Below are 21,952 nucleotides of genomic sequence, written 5' to 3'. Positions count from 1 at the left end.
GACATTTAATTTAAAAGAACCCCCCCATTATAACCACCCCTCCCATTATATAACCCTCCCATTTAAATTTAGAGGTGTTTTAAATTTAAATTAAACAATGCAATTAACGTCTCTTTGGGGCTATATATGTGCCAAAAGTTGACTAGCAGGAAGAGTTAAAACTTCTAACTAATTATTCAATTTTCGCAAAGTTTATGATATTTGGCATTTTTCCCAAAATCAAAAGAATATATAGTGTCTCTCGTTAACAATGTTCGTTAACCGCATTATGGAATTCCATCTGCTTGAATTACATCATTTCTATAATAGTAAAAATAATTATTTTCAGGTGACTAGCTGGTATTTTTTTTACATCACCGTGTAAAAGTTATTAAAATAAAATAAAAAAAAATAAAAAAGTTCACCAATTAAACATTCCAGTAGGGGGTGTTCGACGGATGATAATTAATTACTCGTTAATCATTATGTATTCGTTAGTATTTCGTATTATTTGGTATCATTTCATTATTTTAAAATTAAATCAAGGTTAGTAATCCTAAATGTTTTAGGATTTAGACCTTGCTAGTTTATTTAATCCAATTCTAATTAGGTTTTGTATTCAAAACGTCAAAATAGGTTTCCGATTCTGATCCAAAGTAGGTTTCTCAGTATTTGCTGCTTCCATGAATATTGTGGTACTCCTACCTATTTTTAAAAATATTAAACGTACGTAGCTACAATGAGACCATTGAGATTATTAAGACTATAAGTACTGAATGATTAAATTTTCTTTCGTCCTTCTCTCTGTTTCTTAGTTTTTTTCTATGTAAGCAATTTGTTGAATTTTTTTTTCGGTGGTGTGTAACTATTGTTTAACGTGTTTCGGGGGGTTGTAGCGTCGACGGCTTGAGAGGCTTAACGAGAATGGGTGAAGGTACACTTATGGAGTTGTTGCAAAGCTAGAGATAAAGAAGACTCGAGAAATCGTCGCGCTAAAGAAGGTTAAATTAATGGAAAAAGAAGAAGAAGGGTTTCCCATAACTTTTTTAAGGGAGATAAACATTCTTCTCACTTGTCACCACCCTTCAATTGTACATGTTAAAGAAGTCGCCGTAGGACCAAAGCCCGACGATGTTTTCATGGTAATGGAATACTTAGGAACATGACCAAAGCGTTACCGCAGAAGATGAAACGTTGATTTAGCGAAGTCAAATGCCTTATGCCGACCTTGAAGGTGTGGTGCAATTTCCACCATAATCGGGGTGATTCATCGAGACCTAAAGCCTTCGAATTTACTTGTAAATAACAAAGGCGAGTTGAAAATTGGCGATTTTGGCTTGGCACGTCAATATGGGACGAAGCCCTCGAAACCCTATACTCATAATGTTGTTACTTTATGGTACAGGTCGCCAGAACTTTTAATGGGTGGGAAACGATACTCTACTGCAATCGATATGTGGTCATTGGGTTGTATCATGGCTGAATTGCTACTCAATAAACCGATTTTCGCCGGAACCTAAGCTGATCAAATTGACAAGATTTTTGGAATTCTGCACCCTGCATTTAAAAATAAGGCTGTGGTTTTCAAACTTCCTGGAGTAAAGAAGGTTAAATTTGTAAAGCAAAAGTGTAATACTTTAAGACATAAATTTCCTGTCATATCTTCAATTTTAAAACTCGCATCGTCTAATTATGGCTTTTCGATTCGAATTAACCTCTCGCTTACGATCCAAATAAGAGAACATCCTAAGCCGCTTGGAACCACGCGGGAGCCTTAATAGGCGGTATAACATGGAGGGTGGAGCAGTTCGGGCGTGGAAGTCAATTGACACCTCTTTGTCGGAAAAATACACTATGTAAACAGATCAATTTTTCTTTTATGTATATATGTTGAATCTCCTAGGTTTTATCCTGTATATCCTTCTTAATTTTGACTAAGAAATTCCAGGGTCCGCCATTGATAACGCTAAAGTTACCGCAACAAAATCGTCAACACAATTCACATAAGGCCACTATGAATCAAATGTTAGAATAACTAAATTCACCATCATTGGTTGATACGATTGCAAGGCTGTAACAAATAATTATAAATGAATCCCTTATCCACCCGCCCCCACGCCCTCCAACACACACAAAAAAAGAAAAAGAGGGAGACTAAAAAGAATTTTTGTTGTTCGAAAAAGAGGGGCACTCCCATGACACCCCCCCCCCCCCGGCCCAAAAACAAATTTTTTTTGGAAAAAACGTTTTGACATTATTTTTCGTTTTTTGCACCCCCGACCCAAACCCCTCACCCCTACCCCCCCTCCCGTAAAAAAAATATTTTCTTAAAAAAAAGTTTTGACTTTTTTTTCCACCCCCACCCCACCCCGCACCCCCCCCCCCCCCCGTTAAAAAAAAAAAAAAATATCTTTGAAAAAAAAAAATTGACATTTGTTTTGGTTTTTGCAGCCCCCCCTCCCCCCCCCCCCTCCAAAAAAAAGTTGACAATTATAAAAATTGAATGTTTGCGTGGTTAAAAATTAAAACTTTTGGAAGCAACACGTGTGGGTATTTTGGGGGGGGGCGCAGAAAAGATTTTTTTTTTTTTCGGGGTAAAGTGTGTCCGGGGTGTAGAAACCCGCAAAAAGACAATAAAAAAAACTTCAAAAAGAATGTCAGTCGTGGGAGGCTGGGTGCTGGTAATGGTTCCACGCAAGCGGGGGAGGGGGTCGATGGGACGTGGTCATGTAGAAAATTTAGAAAAAAATTAAAAACTTCAAAAAAAAATTGATGGGGGCGGGAGGCGGTGGGTAGCGCGGGGTGAAGGCAGGGGTTACGGAGTGGTCAAAGCAGGGGTGCAAAAAATAAAAAACAAAAAAAAGCGACGGGCCGGGGACGGGGGCGAAGGGCGGAGGAGCGGGTTTGGTGCGGTGCGGGGCAAGGCACGGTCGGGGTTCGAAGGCGAGGCTCAGCGGGGGTGCAAAACAAAAAACAAAAAAATCAAAAGAAATTTTTTTTTCGGGGGGGGGGGGTTAAGTCGTTGTGCGAGTAGAGCGGGTCGCGGGTATGGGTTGGGGTTACTGGAGGCTGCGAGCATTGATGAAAGATTTTTAAAACGTTTTCTATTAACCAATGAATACGGTAAAATGTAGCAAATTCACTTATTTTCCACTACCCAACGAACATGAGAAAATAAGTAAAAATTCACTTATTTTCTGAAACATTTTCCTCCATACCGAACACACCCTTAGTGTATAATCCAATCAATCTATACTTCATGGTCATAGATATAGTCAAACATCCGAGGTAAGTCAATCATATCATGTATGGATCCCACACCCATATAGTCTGGTTTCTTCTCTCTATCCAAGCCGTTTATGGACGTAATAAGGCGCGGTCAGTAGGAGGTATCGATGTCTCGTGAACAGCGGGCAGAAGCCACACTATGCCGAGGCGTTCATCCGAACCCCTCGGCGGAACAAAACACATCGTTTTTACAAGGTTAAAATTATTTTTTATATATATATATAAGAGAGCAAGCCGAACTCCTTGGCTTCTTCGTATGTTTACTTTTTTTATAAAACCCCTCGGCGGAAATCTTGGCCGTACATCGTCCGTGAATTAGTCGAAGTGCGCGAAAGTCGGCCCTGACTGACAGAGTTACCCAAGTACATATAATGATAGTGGTAATAGGTACCCGTAGAATTAGTCAAGGTGCGCAGAAATTGGCCCAAACACCATGGTTATCAAAACAAAAAAGCAGGCTCTCTTCCAACTTATTAGATGTCATCACCTGTCTGTCTGCAGGACTTAAATTATCAATAAAAGATAATAATTCTCACTCTCTTCACCAATAATGAAAAGATGAAATCAGACCAGCTCGTAAGACTATATGTTATTTAATATTCTCAAAAATTATATAATTGTGGAACAGAGACAAAAGACAAGTGTATACAGAGCATACTCCAAACACCTTTTGATAACTGACTAAGAAAATAGCAGTCATCAGAGTGCTATAACAATCATATTCATAATAAGAAAACAAAAATGCCACTACGCCGGTCCACTTGCAAAGCTTCAAGACTACTAAAAATGATCCTGTGCTAACTCAACCCCAATTGTTGGCTCGTAATAAGATTACCAAAGACGAAATACTACAATCCATACTTGGTGTATTTCTAGGTAAGACATAATGAGTTTCACCTGTTACAGATGGACATCATATCGAGGATTCATATAGCTGACTGCAATTGCATGAAACATTTGCAAACTGGGTTTGATGCAATATGTGTCAGGCTATTTGGAATGAAGGATACAACTGCTCCAGGAAGTACTAAACCATATTTGGCAGCACAAGTCCCTACCAGTTATAGCATTATATCATGCTGCAAAGGTACAGTAATGTATACTATCTTTGAGCAACTTGATTAATTCTCTTCGTGAGCTTTCGTAATGGCTATAAACAACGAGTCTTTCCCCTCGTGAAAGGCTATTGGGGTGGATCCTTTGCACCCTCCTGGGCATGGAAGGTCACGAGAGAAAAGATAATTATTCTTCTGAGCAGCTTTTCTACCTACCCGACCTCAGCTTTAGAAGTTAACATAAAGCAAAGAAGAAAATCCACTACTAATCTACAATGAACCTGATTTTGTGTATAAACAAAAGAGCCATACAATCAACAAAGACTCTTCAATAATGGTGAAGAATTGAACAAGATTGACACAAAAATGATCAAATTTTGACATAAAATGAACTATATGAACATTTACAACTAATAAAATAGCCGCTAACCTACTCTTACCAATCAATTAATCAATCCATGAACTGCGCTTCACTCCCAAACAAGTTGGTGGCTTCAGCAACACGATCTACTCCTACCAAATGCGTGCGAAAAAATCAAAATCCCCTAACCGAACTCTGCCAAACCTCAACAAATTGTTGGTCTTTTCTTGTAACACACATTTTATTTCCTCCAAAGCCGAAGTAACTAATCTTATTGCCACAATAATCTTTGGCCCTTCCCATAAAGTTCCTCCTAAAAACTCTTCCTGTTATCGAACCATCGATAAGTACTTCCGACCACAATTTACGCCAACTTTAAAAATGCCCGACAAGTTATCCGAGACTGTGATATCAGAGAACAATCGACGTTTTCCTTTATTTCCCATACCGAATTCCCCGACCTTAAATCCCAAAATTTAATGTTAGTAGATAATGATTGTTCTTTGGTTCTTTTGCCACGTACACCTAATTCGACAACTGATTAATCAGTTTCAATTAAAAGTTGAAACAACTAATATCCCTGGGACCACCCCCACATCTATACTTGTGTAGGGACCTCACTGCCACCTAATTTTAATGCATTAGACTAAGGGGTCCTTTGATTGAAGAATTGGAGCAATTGATCTCAATATAAAATCCCTCATAAAATAATACTACAACACTATTTACTTGGCTGCATACCGAATTAATGTCTGATTAATAGTACTACATCATACTTGTATTAAGTTATCTAAAAACTTATATATTATTTTAATTTGCGTGAGTTAACATGAGAAATAAGAAGACGTATATAAACAATATAGGGATTAAACTATTAAAAAACAGAAAATGCTTTTTTAAAAACAAAATTTCTTTAATATTCTATTTAACATTTAAATCCATTGTGTAAACTTGTTTATATTGCCGATTCAAGACTGAGAAAAGGAGGAAAATTATGGTGAGCTGACAATCAATAAAATTAGGTAATTTATGATAAATCACAATTTAGGTTATGTTGGAACGTAAGCACGTGTCACATTCTTGAATTGAGATGAATTTAAATAAGCAAATGACATCAAATTATGTCTTTCTTACATCTTTAATTTGAAAGTTGTTTTGGTTGGTCCAGTACTCTGAAGATTGGCATTTGAATTTTTTATTTTCTGTATTTTTTTCATGCTATATTTTTACAAACACTTATCTACGTCATGTTACAGGTGTCAATCTTCTTGTCGAAGGCCTCAATAAACAAGGCTAATACATACCTTGGTTGATCTTCAAGTTGATGCTTCACAGTTTATTAATATGTAAATCGATATTATGTAAATTTTTGAATATCTTGTAAAACCTGAATTCTTCTCGGATAACACCAAGAAGTTAATATGCAGTAAACTTGTCTTTTTTCAATCATGATGTTTGCACTTTTCACATATTTCAATTCTGTACCAATTTTTGAAAATCTATTTGATTTTACAATGTTCATCTATCAATACAACAAGGACGCGTTATGTATACTTCAACCACAAGAACATTTCTAGGAAATAAGGGAACCTATTAACTCCCAAAGTACTTTCTCAAATTATGGAGAAAGTTAGAAAAGAAATTTCTTGAAATTTGTAAAAAGTTTTGAAGGTTGTATACAACAATGTCATTAATTAATTAGCATAATGAAATTAGACATTTTAAGATATCCAAAGATGGATAGATAGTCATATATGCTGCAAGGGACAGGGTATTTTGATCAATCAATAATACTCTATTGTGACACTAGAACTAAAATATAGCTCCAAGTTTTAAACAAAATTTTAACATATCTTAGTTTAAATTTTTTTCTCATAATAATTATTCCAAATCAAACATACAAGCATTTTTCTAAAATGTATTCCTTCCTTCACATTTAGTATTAACCGGAGAATGTTAGACCCAAAGACTGAAATTTCTCCTGCGTTATTTGGTCGATCGCGTTTGCCATATCCTCAGTCAAAAGATTCTTCCAATCGCCAATTTCTCCTTTTCGAAAAATGCATCAGCATCGATTCCCGGCATGAATCCGTAACGTCTCCCACTCTTATTCACCTCTAAATTGCTCAAACTTTTGAAATGACAAACATCCACTATTTCTTCAGCACACTCGCGTTTCTTCCTCCATAGAGAAAGGTTTCTCCATAAACTCGCCAATTTCTTCACATAGTACAATGTGTCCTTCTTTAAGTCTTCGTACTCAAGAAGAACACTCCCATGGGTCTATATCACTCGTTTCCAGTATCCCAATACGTGATCCCAATAAGGTCCAAAGCCGATTTGCCTTGGCAAAACCACTCGATTCCCGTTCGAGTGTAACAAAAACAGCCCCCGATGGTTTGATCACTATTATTACTAATGAAGTTTTGCGAAAAATGCCACATCGAAACAAATCTATCTTTAGGTTCCCTACATATGTAAATGATCTTGAATCGCATTCTAATACGGATTTTGGTAAGAGAGTGTAAGGAAGATGTGTGGACAACAAAGGCAACTCGTATCTAAAAACTTAGGATTGTTGACATAATCGAGTTCCAAAGAAGGTAGGCAATCATGGGATAACTTGGTGAGTAAAGGGTTATTTTTGGATGAGTATCGATCTCTGGTCATAATAGAAAAGGCTAAGGATTTAAGCCAAGTTGTACCTGTCATAAGACAACGAGAATTGCAGCAATGATAATGTGAAATAGAAGAATACACAATTTTAACGTGCGAAAATTCTTTAAGGTAAAACCACAACCGTCAACAACTCTAATTATTATTCTCAATGAAAGATGTTTTTTACAGTACCTGTTTTTGGAGAAGAGCAAAGATAAATATCATAGGGTTGAGCCTTGAAGTTGTGTTGCATAGATAAACTTGCTTCTAAGACGGGTAAAGGGCACCAAAAACCTTGGTATTGGTAGTATTCATATAAAGGATGGGGAGGCTCTCGTTTGGGTAGGGTTGATATTATCTCTTTGTATTTCATGCTCATAATTTCCTTAGATTCATATTTTTCAGATAAGCGACTAACTTTGGATACCTTCATTTTCTAGACAGTGAGAAATTGAAGAATAAGATAGGATAGGAGACAACTTATTCTACATTAATATAGAATAGAAGATAGTATGGGTAACCTGCAGATTGAAAACTTTAAGAACCACTACTTTATTCATGTGGACCGAATTGGTAAAATTGCACTGTTTAAATTCATTACCTTGCACTTTGTGTGCTAGCATCCTCATCTGTTCTTCTCCTTCTTTTAGTAGTACGTATTATTTAAATCGCGTAGTTTCTTATTTTTCAGTGTCTCTTATAACTATCTATTGCTTAATTTGTTTTGCATCTTGATGTTTTGCTGTTTTATTTTCCTTGCAATCCTACGTTATTTACGTTCAAACGAAGACTCATCTAAAACAACCTCTCTACCCACAAAAGTAGATGTAATATATGCGTACATTCTAACCTCCTCAAATCCAAGTGTGAAATTATACTGGATATGTTGTGTTTTTTTTTTTTTTTTTAATACTCCCTTAGACTTTCTCAAACATAAACAATATAATGACGTGGGGTTAGATAATTAAAGAAACAAAGCATTACTGGCAATCATTGGGCTAATACGTGGGACCTCATTAAGCATCAACCTTACACCGACATTTTAAAATGGGTGGGTATTATGCCTCTTGTACTGTGGAATATTTGGCATAACTAGCAACGAGAACCAAGCCATAAATCAAAGGGAAAAGGTCAAATATACCCCTGAACTTTACGAAAATGTCTAGATATAATCTCCGTTAGAAGTTTGGCTCATCTGTGCCCCTGCCGTCCAACTTTTGGCACATATATACCCAAGGACGTCAAAATGCATTGCTGGAATTTCCCAATCCTTTAAAACGAAAATATTAAAATATGAAATAGCCACATGGCATTTAATTTAAAAGAACCGTCCCATTATAACCCACCCCCCTCCCATTATATAACCCTCCCATTTAAATTTAGAGGGGTACTTTAAATTTAAATTCCAGCAATGCAATTAACGTCCTTGGGTGTATATATGTGCCAAAAGTTGGACGGCAGGGGCACAGATAAGCCAAACTTCTAACGGAAGGTATATCTAGACATTTTCGCAAAGTTCATGGTATATTTGGCATTTTTCCCAAAATCAAAAGAATATATAGTCTCTGTTAACAATGTTCGTTAACCGCATTATGGAATTCCATCTGCTTGGATTACATCATTTCTATAATAGTAAAAATAATTATTTTCAGGTGACTAGCTGGTATTTTTTTTACATCACCGTGTAAAAGTTATTAAAATCAAAAAAAAAAAAAAAAAAAAAAAAAGTTCACCAATTAAACATTCCAGTAGGGGGTGTTCGACGGATGATAATTAATTACTCATTAATCATTATGTATTCGTTAGTATTTTGTATTATTTGGTATCATTTCATTATTTTAAAATTAAATCAAGGTTAGAAATCCTAAATGTTTTAGGATTTGGACTTGCTAGTTTATTTAATCCAATTCTAATTAGGTTTTGTATTCAAAGTGTGAAAACAGGTTTCCGATTCCTGATCAAAGTAGGTTTTCAGTATTTGCTATTATAAATATTGTGGTACTCCTACCTATTTTCTAATGTTAAGCGTACGTAGCTACAATGAGACCATTGAGATTATTAAGACTATAAGTACTGAATTATTAAATTTTCTTTCGTCCTTCTCTCTAGTTTGTCAAGTTTTTTTCTATATAGCCATTGTCGAATTTTTTCGGTGTATAACTACTGTTTAACATGTTTCAGGGTTGCAGAAGAGTTGACGAATTTGAAAGGCTTAACAGAATAGGTGAAGGTACATATGGAGTTGTTTACAAAGCTAGAGATAAGAAGACCGGAGAAATCGTTGCGCTAAAGAAGGTTAAATTAATGGAAAAAGAAGAAGAAGGGTTTCCCATAACTTTTTTAAGGGAGATAAACATTCTTCTCACTTGTCACCACCCTTCAATTGTACATGTTAAAGAAGTCATCGTAGGGACCAAACTCGACGATGTTTTCATGGTAATGGAATACTTAGAACATGACCTGAAAGCGTTAACAGAGAAGATGAAACGTTGATTTAGCCAGAGAGAAGTCAAATGCCTTATGCTCCAGCTCTTGGAAGGTGTCAGATACCTCCACGATAATTGGGTGATTCATCGAGACCTAAAGCCTTCGAATTTACTTGTAAATAACAAAGGCGAGTTGAAAATTGGCGATTTTGGTCATGGGTCAATATGGGACGAAGCCCTCGAAACCCTATACTCATAACGTTGTTACTTTATGGTACAATTAGCCCGTAACTTTTAATGGGTGGGAAACGATACTCTACTGCAATCGATATGTGGTCATTGGGTTGTATCATGGCTGAATTGCTACTCAATAAACCGATTTTCGATGGGAAATCGGAAGTTGATCAAATTGACAAGATTTTTGGAATTCTTGGCACCCCAGATGAGAAAATATGGCCAGGGTTTTCAAAACTTCCTGGAGTTAAGAAGGTTAAATTTGTAAAGCAAAAATATAATTCGTTAAGACATAAATTTCCTGTTATATCCTTCACGGAAACTGTACTGTCTAATTCTGGCTTTGATCTTTTGAACAAGCTTCTCACTTACGATCCGAATAAGAGGATAACTGCTAAAGCTGCTTTGAACCATGCGTGGTTTCGCGAATAATATGCGGTATAACTTGGAGGGACAGAGCTAGTCTAAGGAAAGTCAATTGACACCCCTTCATCGGAAAATTACATTATGTACGTAGATACAATCAAACTTTTTTGTTGTATATATTATGTGCTGAATCTCCTAGGTTTTTTTCCTGTGTAACATGGAGGAGCGTTGCTACCTTTTTTTGTAAACTTTTGCTAGAAATTTAATGTTTTTGTAACTCTATTCGTGCTGAAAATAGATTTTAAGAACTCTTCTTCCGTTTGATGTGAGATGTTGGGACTTTCTTTGATCACAAATCTGCTAGTGTAATTTGAGAACAGTTTGAAAATCCTTAAAAAATGGAATAGGCTGCTCATTTGGATTGATTTTGAATGCTCAGGTGGGCAATTTAGTAGCAGATTGGGCTGTCTGTTTGGGCTGAATTGGAGGCTGATTTTGGAAGGACACTTGGGCCTAATTTGATGGGACTAAATACATTTTTTTTCAAAGGAGCTGGTCTTTAATTTTTGGCCCTCAAATTGCCTCGAGGCTTTGGGTTAACCAACACTCAATAAAAGAAAAAATAAAATCGCCAGGCAAGGCTTCACGAAAAATCTATCTTATAAAAATTTGCCTTAAAATTCTGCCTAAGCTAGATTTTAGTTATGCTTTTTAAGGCAAAATTATGTCTTATAAGACAAAAAATTTCCTTGCGAAATTTTGCAAGGCGGGATTTTTTTTTTTTTTTTTTTTTACTCTGCTGGAATTCTAGGCCTAACTTTTGCACGAATAGGCCTAATTTTGCTACGTAACTCTGCCTTGCGAATATTTTTTTTACTAAGCCAGGGTTCGAACCCTTAACCATAAGGGGTTTTTAGCGAAAGCTTTAAAAAATTAAAGCATCATTTAGAATAAGGGCAATCATGCAAATTGCCCAACTAAATACTTTCTTGTTATGGAACATGCAATCTTATCATTATTTTGCACGGATTTCCCTTCAAAGGTGCTAGTCTTTAATTTTTGTCCACTTTAATATAAGGCAGAATTTAGTTATACCTTAAGGTAAATTCTGCCTTATAAGGCAGAACTTCTAAGGTAGAATTTGCCTTAAGGAAAAAGTGGCGAAATTTTGCAAGGCAGTTTTTTTTTTTTAACTCTGCTAGGATTCTACAAAAAGGCCTAACTTTTGTCCGAATAGGCCTAATTTTGCTACCAAATTTTGTCTTGAGGATTTTTTTTTTATACTGAGCCGGGATTCAAACCCAGAACCTCTTGATATTTTAGGCGAAAGGCAAAAATTAAAGACCACCCCCGAATAAGGGAAATCGTGCAAATTGCCCCAATCTTATTAGGGAACCATTTTTACAAAATATAGGGAGATTTTGCTATATTACAAAACGTAGCAGCATTTTAATTTCAAACGTAGGGTAATATACTATATCCGCACACATACAATATCTTATCCTAACTGAAATTGCGCGGATATAGTATCTGATAGTAATTGTATGTGTATCAGGTGACCGCGAATGGGTGAGGTTGGGGTGTGCAGTTGCGGCTACGTTTTTTAGATACATAGATATGTGTTAATATGTGCTACTATAAAACTACATCATATCGCTTTTTTGGTACTTTTTTTTTTTAAAGTATCTTTTTTTTAAAAGTATCACTATAAACAGTAATAAGGGTGTGGGAGACGCTATATTAGGTACTTTTTCCATCTTATTACCCTTTGTTCTGCAATCTCGTTTTCTTTGGTTTATCTAAGCATTTACATTTGCTGCAGAATGATGAGAAACCAAAATCCGCGACTTAAGTACCACAAAAAATAAAAAGTTGAACCAAACTAGTGCAAAAAAAAAAAAATACATTACTAGTATTCACGCATGAAATTCGTGCGTGAAAGGACCGAAATGCAAAAATACAGTTTGCGCCTTTCACGCACGAATTCCGTGCGTGAATGGTGTCAACTGTTTTTTTTTTTTTTTTTTTTTAGGCGTTACCTTTCCAATCACGTTTTTTTCCATACTTTGGGCAAAGATTAGTCATGTTTCAAAATCCCAAAATATCAATATTTTATATAAAACTTAATATCTTTTTTTGCGTACAATAATGTCTTTCATTACATTACGAAGTCCACCTAAACGTTTGGATCGTCGTTTTAGGGGTTCTAAAGTGCCCCGAAGCAAGTTTTGAAACTTGTAATATTTATAGGGTTTTGATTTAAGTGTTTTTATTATATTTGAATGTACAAATTTAAATATTTGATTTAATAATAATTCATCCAATACGAGAGGTTTATACTAATTAAAAAATAATTCATTCCATTTAATTACAATACGAGAGGTTACTAATTCAAAGCAATACAATAATAAATTACAATAACAATACAATCTTCAAGTTCTAGAGGCTCTATTACTTCGAGACGTGCTTGTACTACCACGGCCTTGTTGCCCACACGAACGCTTGTCATGGCCATATTGCTTACATATAGAGCACTTGCGAGAGTAAGTTCTTTCACTAACATCCATTTGATTGGGTCTACGACTCGTGAGTTAATGCCCAATTTTCTAATGCAATCCTTGTTAGCAACCATCGAAAATGGCTCGTTTGCCAATAAGCTTCATTACCAAGTGGGTGGAATTGGCCGGAATATGCTCTAAGGTAACTGTGGACCTTGTATTCCCCCGCCACATAATTTGTTACCGTTTTTCTCATTCTCTCGAAGCACTTGACAACATGAGAACACGGCATGTGGTACGTTTGCCACTTACCACAAGTGCATGTTCTTGTTTCCTCATAAACGGTATGCACGTTTCCACCCTTACCATTGTAATAACCCGTCCTAACTTCATACACATGTTGAATTGGGTCATACTCGGTCATTTGGTGACGCTCACATTTTTTTCTATAATGCTCCATAGTTTTGAAGGGCTTTGGCATCCATGTCCTGCCGTCGGCTAATATCGCCGTCTACCTTGTCCTAACAACAAATCGCTCTACCAATTTTGAAAGTCATTCTCACCATCATGCGGTGACGGGTGTAGTCCTCGAGCGTATTTCAAACAAGCCATTGAAAGACTCCGAGTTTGTTTGTGAGCATGCCCCATCTTTTTCCTCCATCGCAAGATGAAGCATCCATTTTTCAACATGGAGCTTCATCAACCAAACGTACGCGGTTCACTCACCGACCGATGAGATCCATTTTTGCAGCCCATTTTCGTTGTTGATGCTCCATCGCAGCCCCCCCACATCAATTTGTTTAGAGTGCCATTGTGAAACGTTGATTGCAAATTTGCCTTCAAGTGCCTTAAACAATAGCGATGGTAAACAAAGGGAGGCTGCCACCCTTTGTAAATTATCCATATTATGCAATATGCCTTTATGACGATCGACAAAGACGCATATGCGGTACGATCCTTAATAACATGAGTTTTCAAATGGGTCAAAAAGATCCCCTATGTGTCGTTGCTCTCGTTAGCGGCAATTGCGAAAGCAAGAGGAAATATTGACCCATTGGCATCTATTCCTATTGCAATTAGGAGCTTGATGTCGTAGGCACCATATACATGCGTACCATCTATGGATATCCTTTGGTCAGCGATGAGCAAAACCATCAATGCATGGTTTGAATGTCCAAAATACGAAGTTGAAGATTTTACCTCTATAAGTCGCCACTCTACAACGGTACCATGATTAAAATGTTGTAGAGTTGCCATATACCTTGGCGATCGAAAAGAAGTATGCCAATTTCCAAAGACCATCTCAAAAGCGCGTCTACGCCCGAGAAATCCTTTCGTTGCTTATAGTTTTACTATATACGGCTTGAACGTTTCGAATACAATCTTTAATGGGGAACCCGCACAAGTTTAAACAAACAACATTTAGTAATGATCTTTCAATTGATATAAGACATATAATGTACTAGGTAGGATAAGTTACCTTGGCGTTTCGGCAATGTCTTTAAGTAACACTTGAGCAATCATGTTTGTATCTAAATTATAATGATCCGCTCGATTTTCTTCCATATCACAAGTGTGTCTTTCGCGGAATTTTGTGATAGCCCACATACCATCAAAGCTTAACAATTCCCCGAAGCAACCACTCGAACGCCCTTGATACCGTCGTCTACAAACTAGCCTCCATATCTTTGAGGTTGACAGATGAACCTTAAACTCCCTCATGTCCTTAAAACAATAAATTTTGACAGCCCGTTGCAAAGCTTTTTTGGATGCGAACAACATTCCCTTTGCAAGGTAGCATCGATCTTTGTTGAAATCCTTAGGTTCAATCCAGGTTTTTAAGTGACTATCATAATCTTCTCTTGTGAAGACAAATGCATCATCACGACACTGCGTTGTGCTATCAAGATAAGGGATATTGTTAGAATGCCACCGAATTGGGCTTTCGAAGTTGGGTTTTCAGCCATCGATGGTGGTATGTGGTGGTGTATTGGTTCTTGTTGGTTTTGGCTTTGAGGAATATTGTTAGTCATACCAACTTGAACATCATCATCATCATCGTCTTCATCATCGGTTACCTCTGCATTATTAGCTATTTCATCGTCATCACTTGATGATGACTCATAATAATTAGGAAAATCTTCATTATTGAGTGCATTCATCCTCCTACATGAAAAGTAACATATTTTAAATACCAACATCATACATATATATAGATAATTTAATATCAAGGTGATGAACTTACCGTTGTTCATAAGCATCTTGTCATGGTGTGGAGAATGATCAACTCCACCGAACTGAGAGGATTGACCAACATCCATATTTGGTACCACTGGTGAGTTTTGAGAATAGTTCCTATAAAGATTTGAAAACTGGTTATTTACCAATTCATACAACAAACACAAGCTACTACACATAATAATAATATAAAAAAATCATATTTACCAATTTTCATTGTAAGCTTGATTAAATTGTTTGGCTTAGATTTTCCAGCGGCACTTGACCACTCAAAATGTCTCCATAAGAACTAAAGTCCCCATATGTGTTACCATGAATAGCCGGACGTGAGGGATTTCTTCCGAGGTATCTTTTCAACATACATCTCAAGAACATTAATGAATACTAAATCACGATATTCTTCCGGCGATCCCAAATAATCACTCAAAGATTCATCATCGTTGATATTGTGCATGTCATAACGCACTACACCGTTTGATATTGTTTGTGGATATACGCTTATTGAGATTCCAAACTCGGTGGGTGTAGTTTTCATTCTTTCGCATGTACAATCGACTAGTGTTTCATAATTTAAAGTTGTTGGAAATTTAACATGGGTTTTTGGTTTGATACTATAACGAATGGAGTAATTGTCCTCGACGATATCTCCATCCCAAAATAGTGAAACCTTAACACGCGAAGCATTTTGAGACATATTTTCAATGAAGTTTGATTTTTTTATGACTTGTAAGACTTAGACTTATGCAATTAATGAGTTTTTCACTCGTCAAGCCTTCAAGTTAAATAGATTCCTGAAATCGTCATGCGTGGTGTGTTGTCAACTCAATGCTTATAGTGCGCATTAAATTGGTGCGCAATACAAAACGCACAGAAAATGCAGCAACGTATTGTCAAATCAAGCCTTTATGTGTCATAGATTCCTGAAATTATCATGCGTGGTGTGTTGTCAAATCAATATTTATAGTGCGCATTAAATTGGTGCGCAATACAAAACGCGCAAATAATGCAGCAACGTATTGTCAAATCAAGCCTTTATGTGTCATAGATTCCTGAAATTATCATGCGTGGTGTGTTGTCAAATCAATATTTATAGTGCGCATTAAATTGGTGCGCAATACAAAACGCGCAAATAATGCAGCTTGTACTTTTAGGGTTTAGTTGTAAGGTGTTGCACTTTCACGCACAGATTTTGTGCGTGAAAGTGGAAAAATCATATTTTACACTTTCACGCACAAAATCTGTGCGTGAAAGTGGAACTACTTCCACCCGAACCCTAAAATCTGTGCGTGAAAGTGGAAAAAACATATTTTACACTTTCACGCACAAAATCTGTGCGTGAAAGGGTAAAATATCATTTTTACACTTTCACGCACAAATTCTGTGCGTGAAAGTTGAAAAACCTACACCTAAACCCTAAAATCTGTGCGTGAAAGTGGAACAAACATATATATTTTACCCTTTCACGCACAAATTCTGTGCGTGAAAGGGGGCCATTTTCTTATTATCAATTTACGATGTGAAACAATAATAAAGACTAAATATGCAAAAAATATATATTATTTACGATAAATTTTACAACACTAATGTATATACACTATCGAGGATGGGTCCCATGTAGTATCTTGGAGACTATCCCTAGGCCTAAGGCTCATACCATCCCCACCGCCCTCGTCATCGTCTCCATCGCCCTTTTTCCTCTTAATAAACGGGCGCTCTAAGTCATGATCATCATCTCTTCGCCTGGCCCGTGCTCCCTTAACTAGAACGTGCTTCTTCTTGGGATCTAATCCCGCTGGCACACTCGTAACCTCGGCCGAGTTAGGTCTCGGTGTCTCGACCTACCTCGTCGGGAGTCGCCACCTCGTGCGCCGAAGGATGAACTCGAAAAGTATATAATAATTAGTACCATTTATTATTTATATTGAATACATTAACGTTATTTATTTAATAGAACTTTGTGTGTCAACGGCGCCCGAGCAGCTCCCGAGACGGGTCCGTAGGCTCCGAGATGAGTGGGGTGGTGAATATGAGGTAGTCTCCTGGATGGGTCGCTCTTGTGGACCCACAGGGCGTAGAACAATGAACCCGAAATAATATATAAATAATTTAGATTTGATTTATTCTAAAATGAACACCGAAATAAACAAATAATTAAAAGTCAAACTCGCGTGTCGACGCCTCCGAGATGCACGGTGAGAGGGCTGCGAGCGGCCCCGGAGCGAGGTGATGCGATGGTGCCATATCAAACACGAAGTCCTCGAACATGGAGTCGTCGAACCGCAAATGTAGGCCACCCTCGTAGATCACGAACCGCCGCTCACCCCGTGGATCACGAACTCGGTGGATCCGAAAGTGAAGGCCGAGGGCACAAAACACGAAAAAGGTCCGGGCGTATACGAGGTGTTCGTGAAGTCAACGGCCGGGAATGAGAAGTCGATGGGATATGCGTAGTCGATGGAGCCTCATCACCGCCGGCTCTACCACCTTCCGGCGCGACGGCCACCGGCCTCCGCGACCACGGCCACCGTCGCCCGCGGCGGGGCACTAGGAACATGCTCACCGAGACGCTCAAAGTCATGTGCTTGTACCATATCAGTCTCGGCAAGCTCAATCATCCGTGTTGCATACTCCGCTGTCTCGGGGGACTCCGTACAGGCAGTGCTCTCATAGCGCATCGTCTGAACGGTCCGTACCTGCATATGTTTGCAAATATTAACAATTTAATAAATTTGTAAAGTTGTACGTAAGACGATGGTTTAAGTTTAAGACTAATAAAACTTACCAGCGCCTCATACGCTCCTGCAAGAGCTTCATATCCCAAGCCATCTGGACGACGCCTAGAGGGGTTGTCAATAATGACGCGAGTGATCCGTACGTACCACCCATGTACACACGGATGGGAGTGTCATGTCCGACCACCGCTAGGCTCGCCATCCTCGCATCCCAACTCCGGACCCGCCGCCGCATACGGAGTCGCCACGCATCATCGACGCCCGCACGCTCGTCCCTCGCATAGGGTCATGCTCCCAAACCGTAGCCGCGGGTATATTTCCGTACATACCCAACCGCCGTAACACGCGGTCGAGCGCGTGATACTCAACGATATCCATATGTATCAATGGACACCGCGACATCATACGTGCCGACCGAGCCTACAAAACGCCGGCGGCTCATCCAAAATATGATCATACGCGTCCATATAAAAGCACGTAAAAAGAATTGAACTAGTTAACAACATAAGACTAAAATAGTAGTTATGTGGTCTAGCGTGTGAATCAAAAATATGAACATACCGTACCGCGCCGTCATGCGGTCTAGCCGATCCCAAACGGGAGAAGGCCGTGGTGCGTCTCCACGCGCGCGTCGGCGTACGCTCGCGACCATCTCCGCGCGTATGGCATCGGGACAGTAAGATAGTCAGCGGGAGGGTCAGCTGGTATGGGCTGAAAAGGTCTCAACCTAGTCCACACCCATATCTGATATAGTCAATTAAAAAAATTTTATCAGTCGTCGTTTTAAAAAAATATATTTTTTGTATAATTACACACATTTAAATATATAACCTGAAGGAGCGAGCAAAATGCAGGGACCTCTACCCTCGTGCCCATAGAACATCGGCAGAATCCTCGATACATGTAGCCCGGCACGACAAATAGCCGCCCAACTATAACATCCTATCTCGGCGAGATCGTCGATATACCGAAGATACCTCAAGCTCATATGCGAACCCGAAGTGTTCGGGAATAGGATGGCTCGAATATGATGAGTAGGTATAGACGCGCACGTCGATCAACATCCCCGAGCGCGTGTCCTCTCCAATCGAATCTGCATGTCCGCGAGGCGTAAGTGAGCGTAAGGGCCGACAACAAAAGCCGACTGCCGGAAATATGACCATCCGAGCCGCGAAACCTATGTGATCCTAATCAACTCATCCCGCAAGGCGGCGCCACACAAAGAGGCTCCTCAATATACAACGGGCGTCCATCAACACCGTAGCCCATAAATGACCTCCACATCCTGAAGGGTAATGGTAGCCTCACCGGTGCGGAGATGAAATGTGTGCGTCTCCGGTCGCCACCTCTCAATCAATGCCGTCACTAACAACCTATCGTGCTGTACCCGACCAACTTCGATGCACCAGTAGATATCGCCCCGACGTAGTATATCCAGGACACGAGGATGTGGGGGGCGAGCAGCTAAGATCTCCCGCCGAGTCCCCCAACCGGCACGGACCGAGACTCGAGCGTTGTTCGGATGTCCATATATGTTGTGACCTATGCTCGGGCTGAAGATACAGTAACTCTCGGTCGAAGGGCCCCGGATCAAGAGGGTGGTGATCCATCTATTTTACGCATTTTAAATAAATCATTAACAAGTAGTATTAGTATTAGTTATGTAATCTTTTATCGAAAAATTTATTAAAGATTGTGGTGACCCATCTGTTTTACGTATTTTAAATAAATCATTAACAAGTAATATTAGTTATGTAATCTTTTATAGAAAATTATATTAAGGGTTTTCAATCCTAAGCTACGGGTTATGAATCCTAAACTAAGGGTTTTCATTCCTAAAATATAAAGATAAGTCAAATAATTAACAATTAGTTAGCATACAATTAGTATAAATAATTAATAAATAAACAAATAACTAACTAATCAAATAATTAACAAGTTATTATCATATATTTAATAAATAAACAATTAAGTAACTAATCAAAAAATTAATAAATTATTATCGTATATTTAACAAATAAAAAATTAATTAACTAATGAAAAAATTAAGAATTTATTAACAAATAAACAATTGGCTTAACAAAAACAAAATAAATAATTAGCCAGTCTAACAATTGAAATAGCTAGTCTAACAATTAATAAATACTTAAGTCTCTAATCCAACAATTAACAAATACTAAATAAACAAGCAATAAATAATTAACTAATTAACAATAGATAAACAAATAAAAAATAAAAAAAAAGGAAAAAATGGGCAGTCCCAACAGTGCACGGACTGCCCAAAAACGAAAAAAAAAAAAATTACGAGTAATCACCACAGTTATACAATGACCATGCTTAGGGTAATAATATATTTAACAATGTAATGGAAAATTCGTAGTGAAATACCTAGATTGAAGCTTTTTTTGAGTTTTTGAAATGTGTTATACGCCGCTCTATTCCGAAATCCAACCTTAGAAACTTGTTCCTACACTTCAATATACCAACAATATTGAGTTTTAGAATGAAAAATAACACGAAATTAGTGTTTTAAGAGGGTTGGGGACCACAAAATCGGCTTTAATGGCGGTGGGAGGCAACGGATCTGTGGTGGGGAAGATGGGGGGACCGTTAATATGGCCTCCATTCACGCACGAATTTCGTGCGTGAATACTACTAATGTTTTTTTTTTTTTTTTTGCACTAGTTTGGTTCAACTTTTTATTTTTTGTACTACTTAAGTCGCGGATTCTGAGAAACCATCTTTAGCCTGTGCGTCACAAGGCAAAGGCAAATTCAGTATTTAAACTGGATGAGTTTGATATTTAAAAGTTTGTCATTGAACTTATTGCACTTATATTGGAATTACGGTTTCAAAATTAATATTTCAAAATTTTAGTAACATATACATGAATGAAAATGCGCAATAAAGCGGGGTCTTACTAGCCTTTACTCACGTCAAACTAATTAACTCATTCTCCACAGTAATGGATTTACTTCAATTCCTTCTTCTTTTCCTAAGCATCTGGTAATTCTGGCTGCCTAATCAATGAATTATTATTCATCGGATATTATTCAACGACTCAAACAGAAAATACTGAAAAACGGCAACATTTGCTTTTGCCACAAGGTGTGTGCATGGGCAACAACAATACAACATATTTAGTATGATCCCACCAGTGAAGTTCAAAGAGGGTGAGGTGTACGCAGACATTATTCCTTACCTTTGCGAGTGCATTGTCAAATAGCTTCAAAATCATTTTGTAAAGGAAACTGTCACAGTGCACGGCTGTAACTTAGCTGTTGCCTTGATATAGTGAGTTGTATATATGTAACCAATCTCTTAGTTTAATCTCGACTGGTACTTAATTAAGCCAGTTACTTTGGTTAGTTGGTGGTTATTAGCTGGCAGGTTATAGTTATGGATATCTTAGCTTTGGTCATTAAGTTACACTTCATTTTAGGTCATAATTCCAATTAAAAAGTAGCAGAGTTCCGTGGTGAACGTCTAGAATTATGCAGCAATCTCTATGCAATGCAACCTCTATACAATGCAAAAACTTGTTGCCTTAAAGTGCTATTAGAGATTCTCCGTTCATTTATCTACACTCACTTAGCTGCAAGTACCAAAGATTATGTAATTCAAGCAGCGGCGGAGCCAAAATTTTCACCTAAAAGGTTCAAAAATATGAAGAAGTAAATAAAAAAAGAAGTCAAGGGAGTTTAACATCTACTATAGATACATAAAAAATAATTTTAACCTTGTATATATAATGTAATTTTTCGCCGAAGGATGAACCCCTGGAGCCTACCTAGCTCCGCCCCAGAATTCAAGATCCATAAATTTAAAAGTCTTGCTTCTATCTCTTGACCTTAAATACACCAAAGAAAGGAAAAAAGAACGACCACAAATTTTGTCCACATTGGACTGCTCTAATAAAACACTCGTGTAGTGAAAAGAAATTACTCAAAGTAGAAATGGGTCGCTTGGTAGTTGGTCAGATTTATGCAGGTATTAGTAATACATGGATTAGTTATGAGGAAATTTATGTTTTACTTTATACAGGATTTAGTTCTTCATGTATTAGTTATTCTACATTTTACCTGCATAAAATAATACATAGGTTCCTTCAAATTAG

The 21,952-nt window shown here is 37.7% G+C and overlaps 2 pseudogenes; both read left to right on the top strand.

The window, feature by feature from the left end:
- Window positions 1-989: 989 nt before the first annotated feature.
- On the top strand, window positions 990-4,392 carry LOC132067554 (cyclin-dependent kinase G-2-like; annotated as a pseudogene).
- A 5,121-nt stretch (window positions 4,393-9,513) lies between these two features.
- On the top strand, window positions 9,514-10,666 carry LOC132031355 (cyclin-dependent kinase G-2-like; annotated as a pseudogene).
- The last annotated feature ends 11,286 nt before the right edge of the window (window positions 10,667-21,952 follow it).

Source organism: Lycium ferocissimum, chromosome 1 (assembly GCF_029784015.1).
Source record: "Lycium ferocissimum isolate CSIRO_LF1 chromosome 1, AGI_CSIRO_Lferr_CH_V1, whole genome shotgun sequence".
NCBI lineage: Eukaryota > Viridiplantae > Streptophyta > Magnoliopsida > Solanales > Solanaceae > Lycium > Lycium ferocissimum.
The sequence above is the reverse complement of the archived record's forward strand: the minus strand, read 5'-3'. Positions and strand labels throughout refer to the sequence as shown.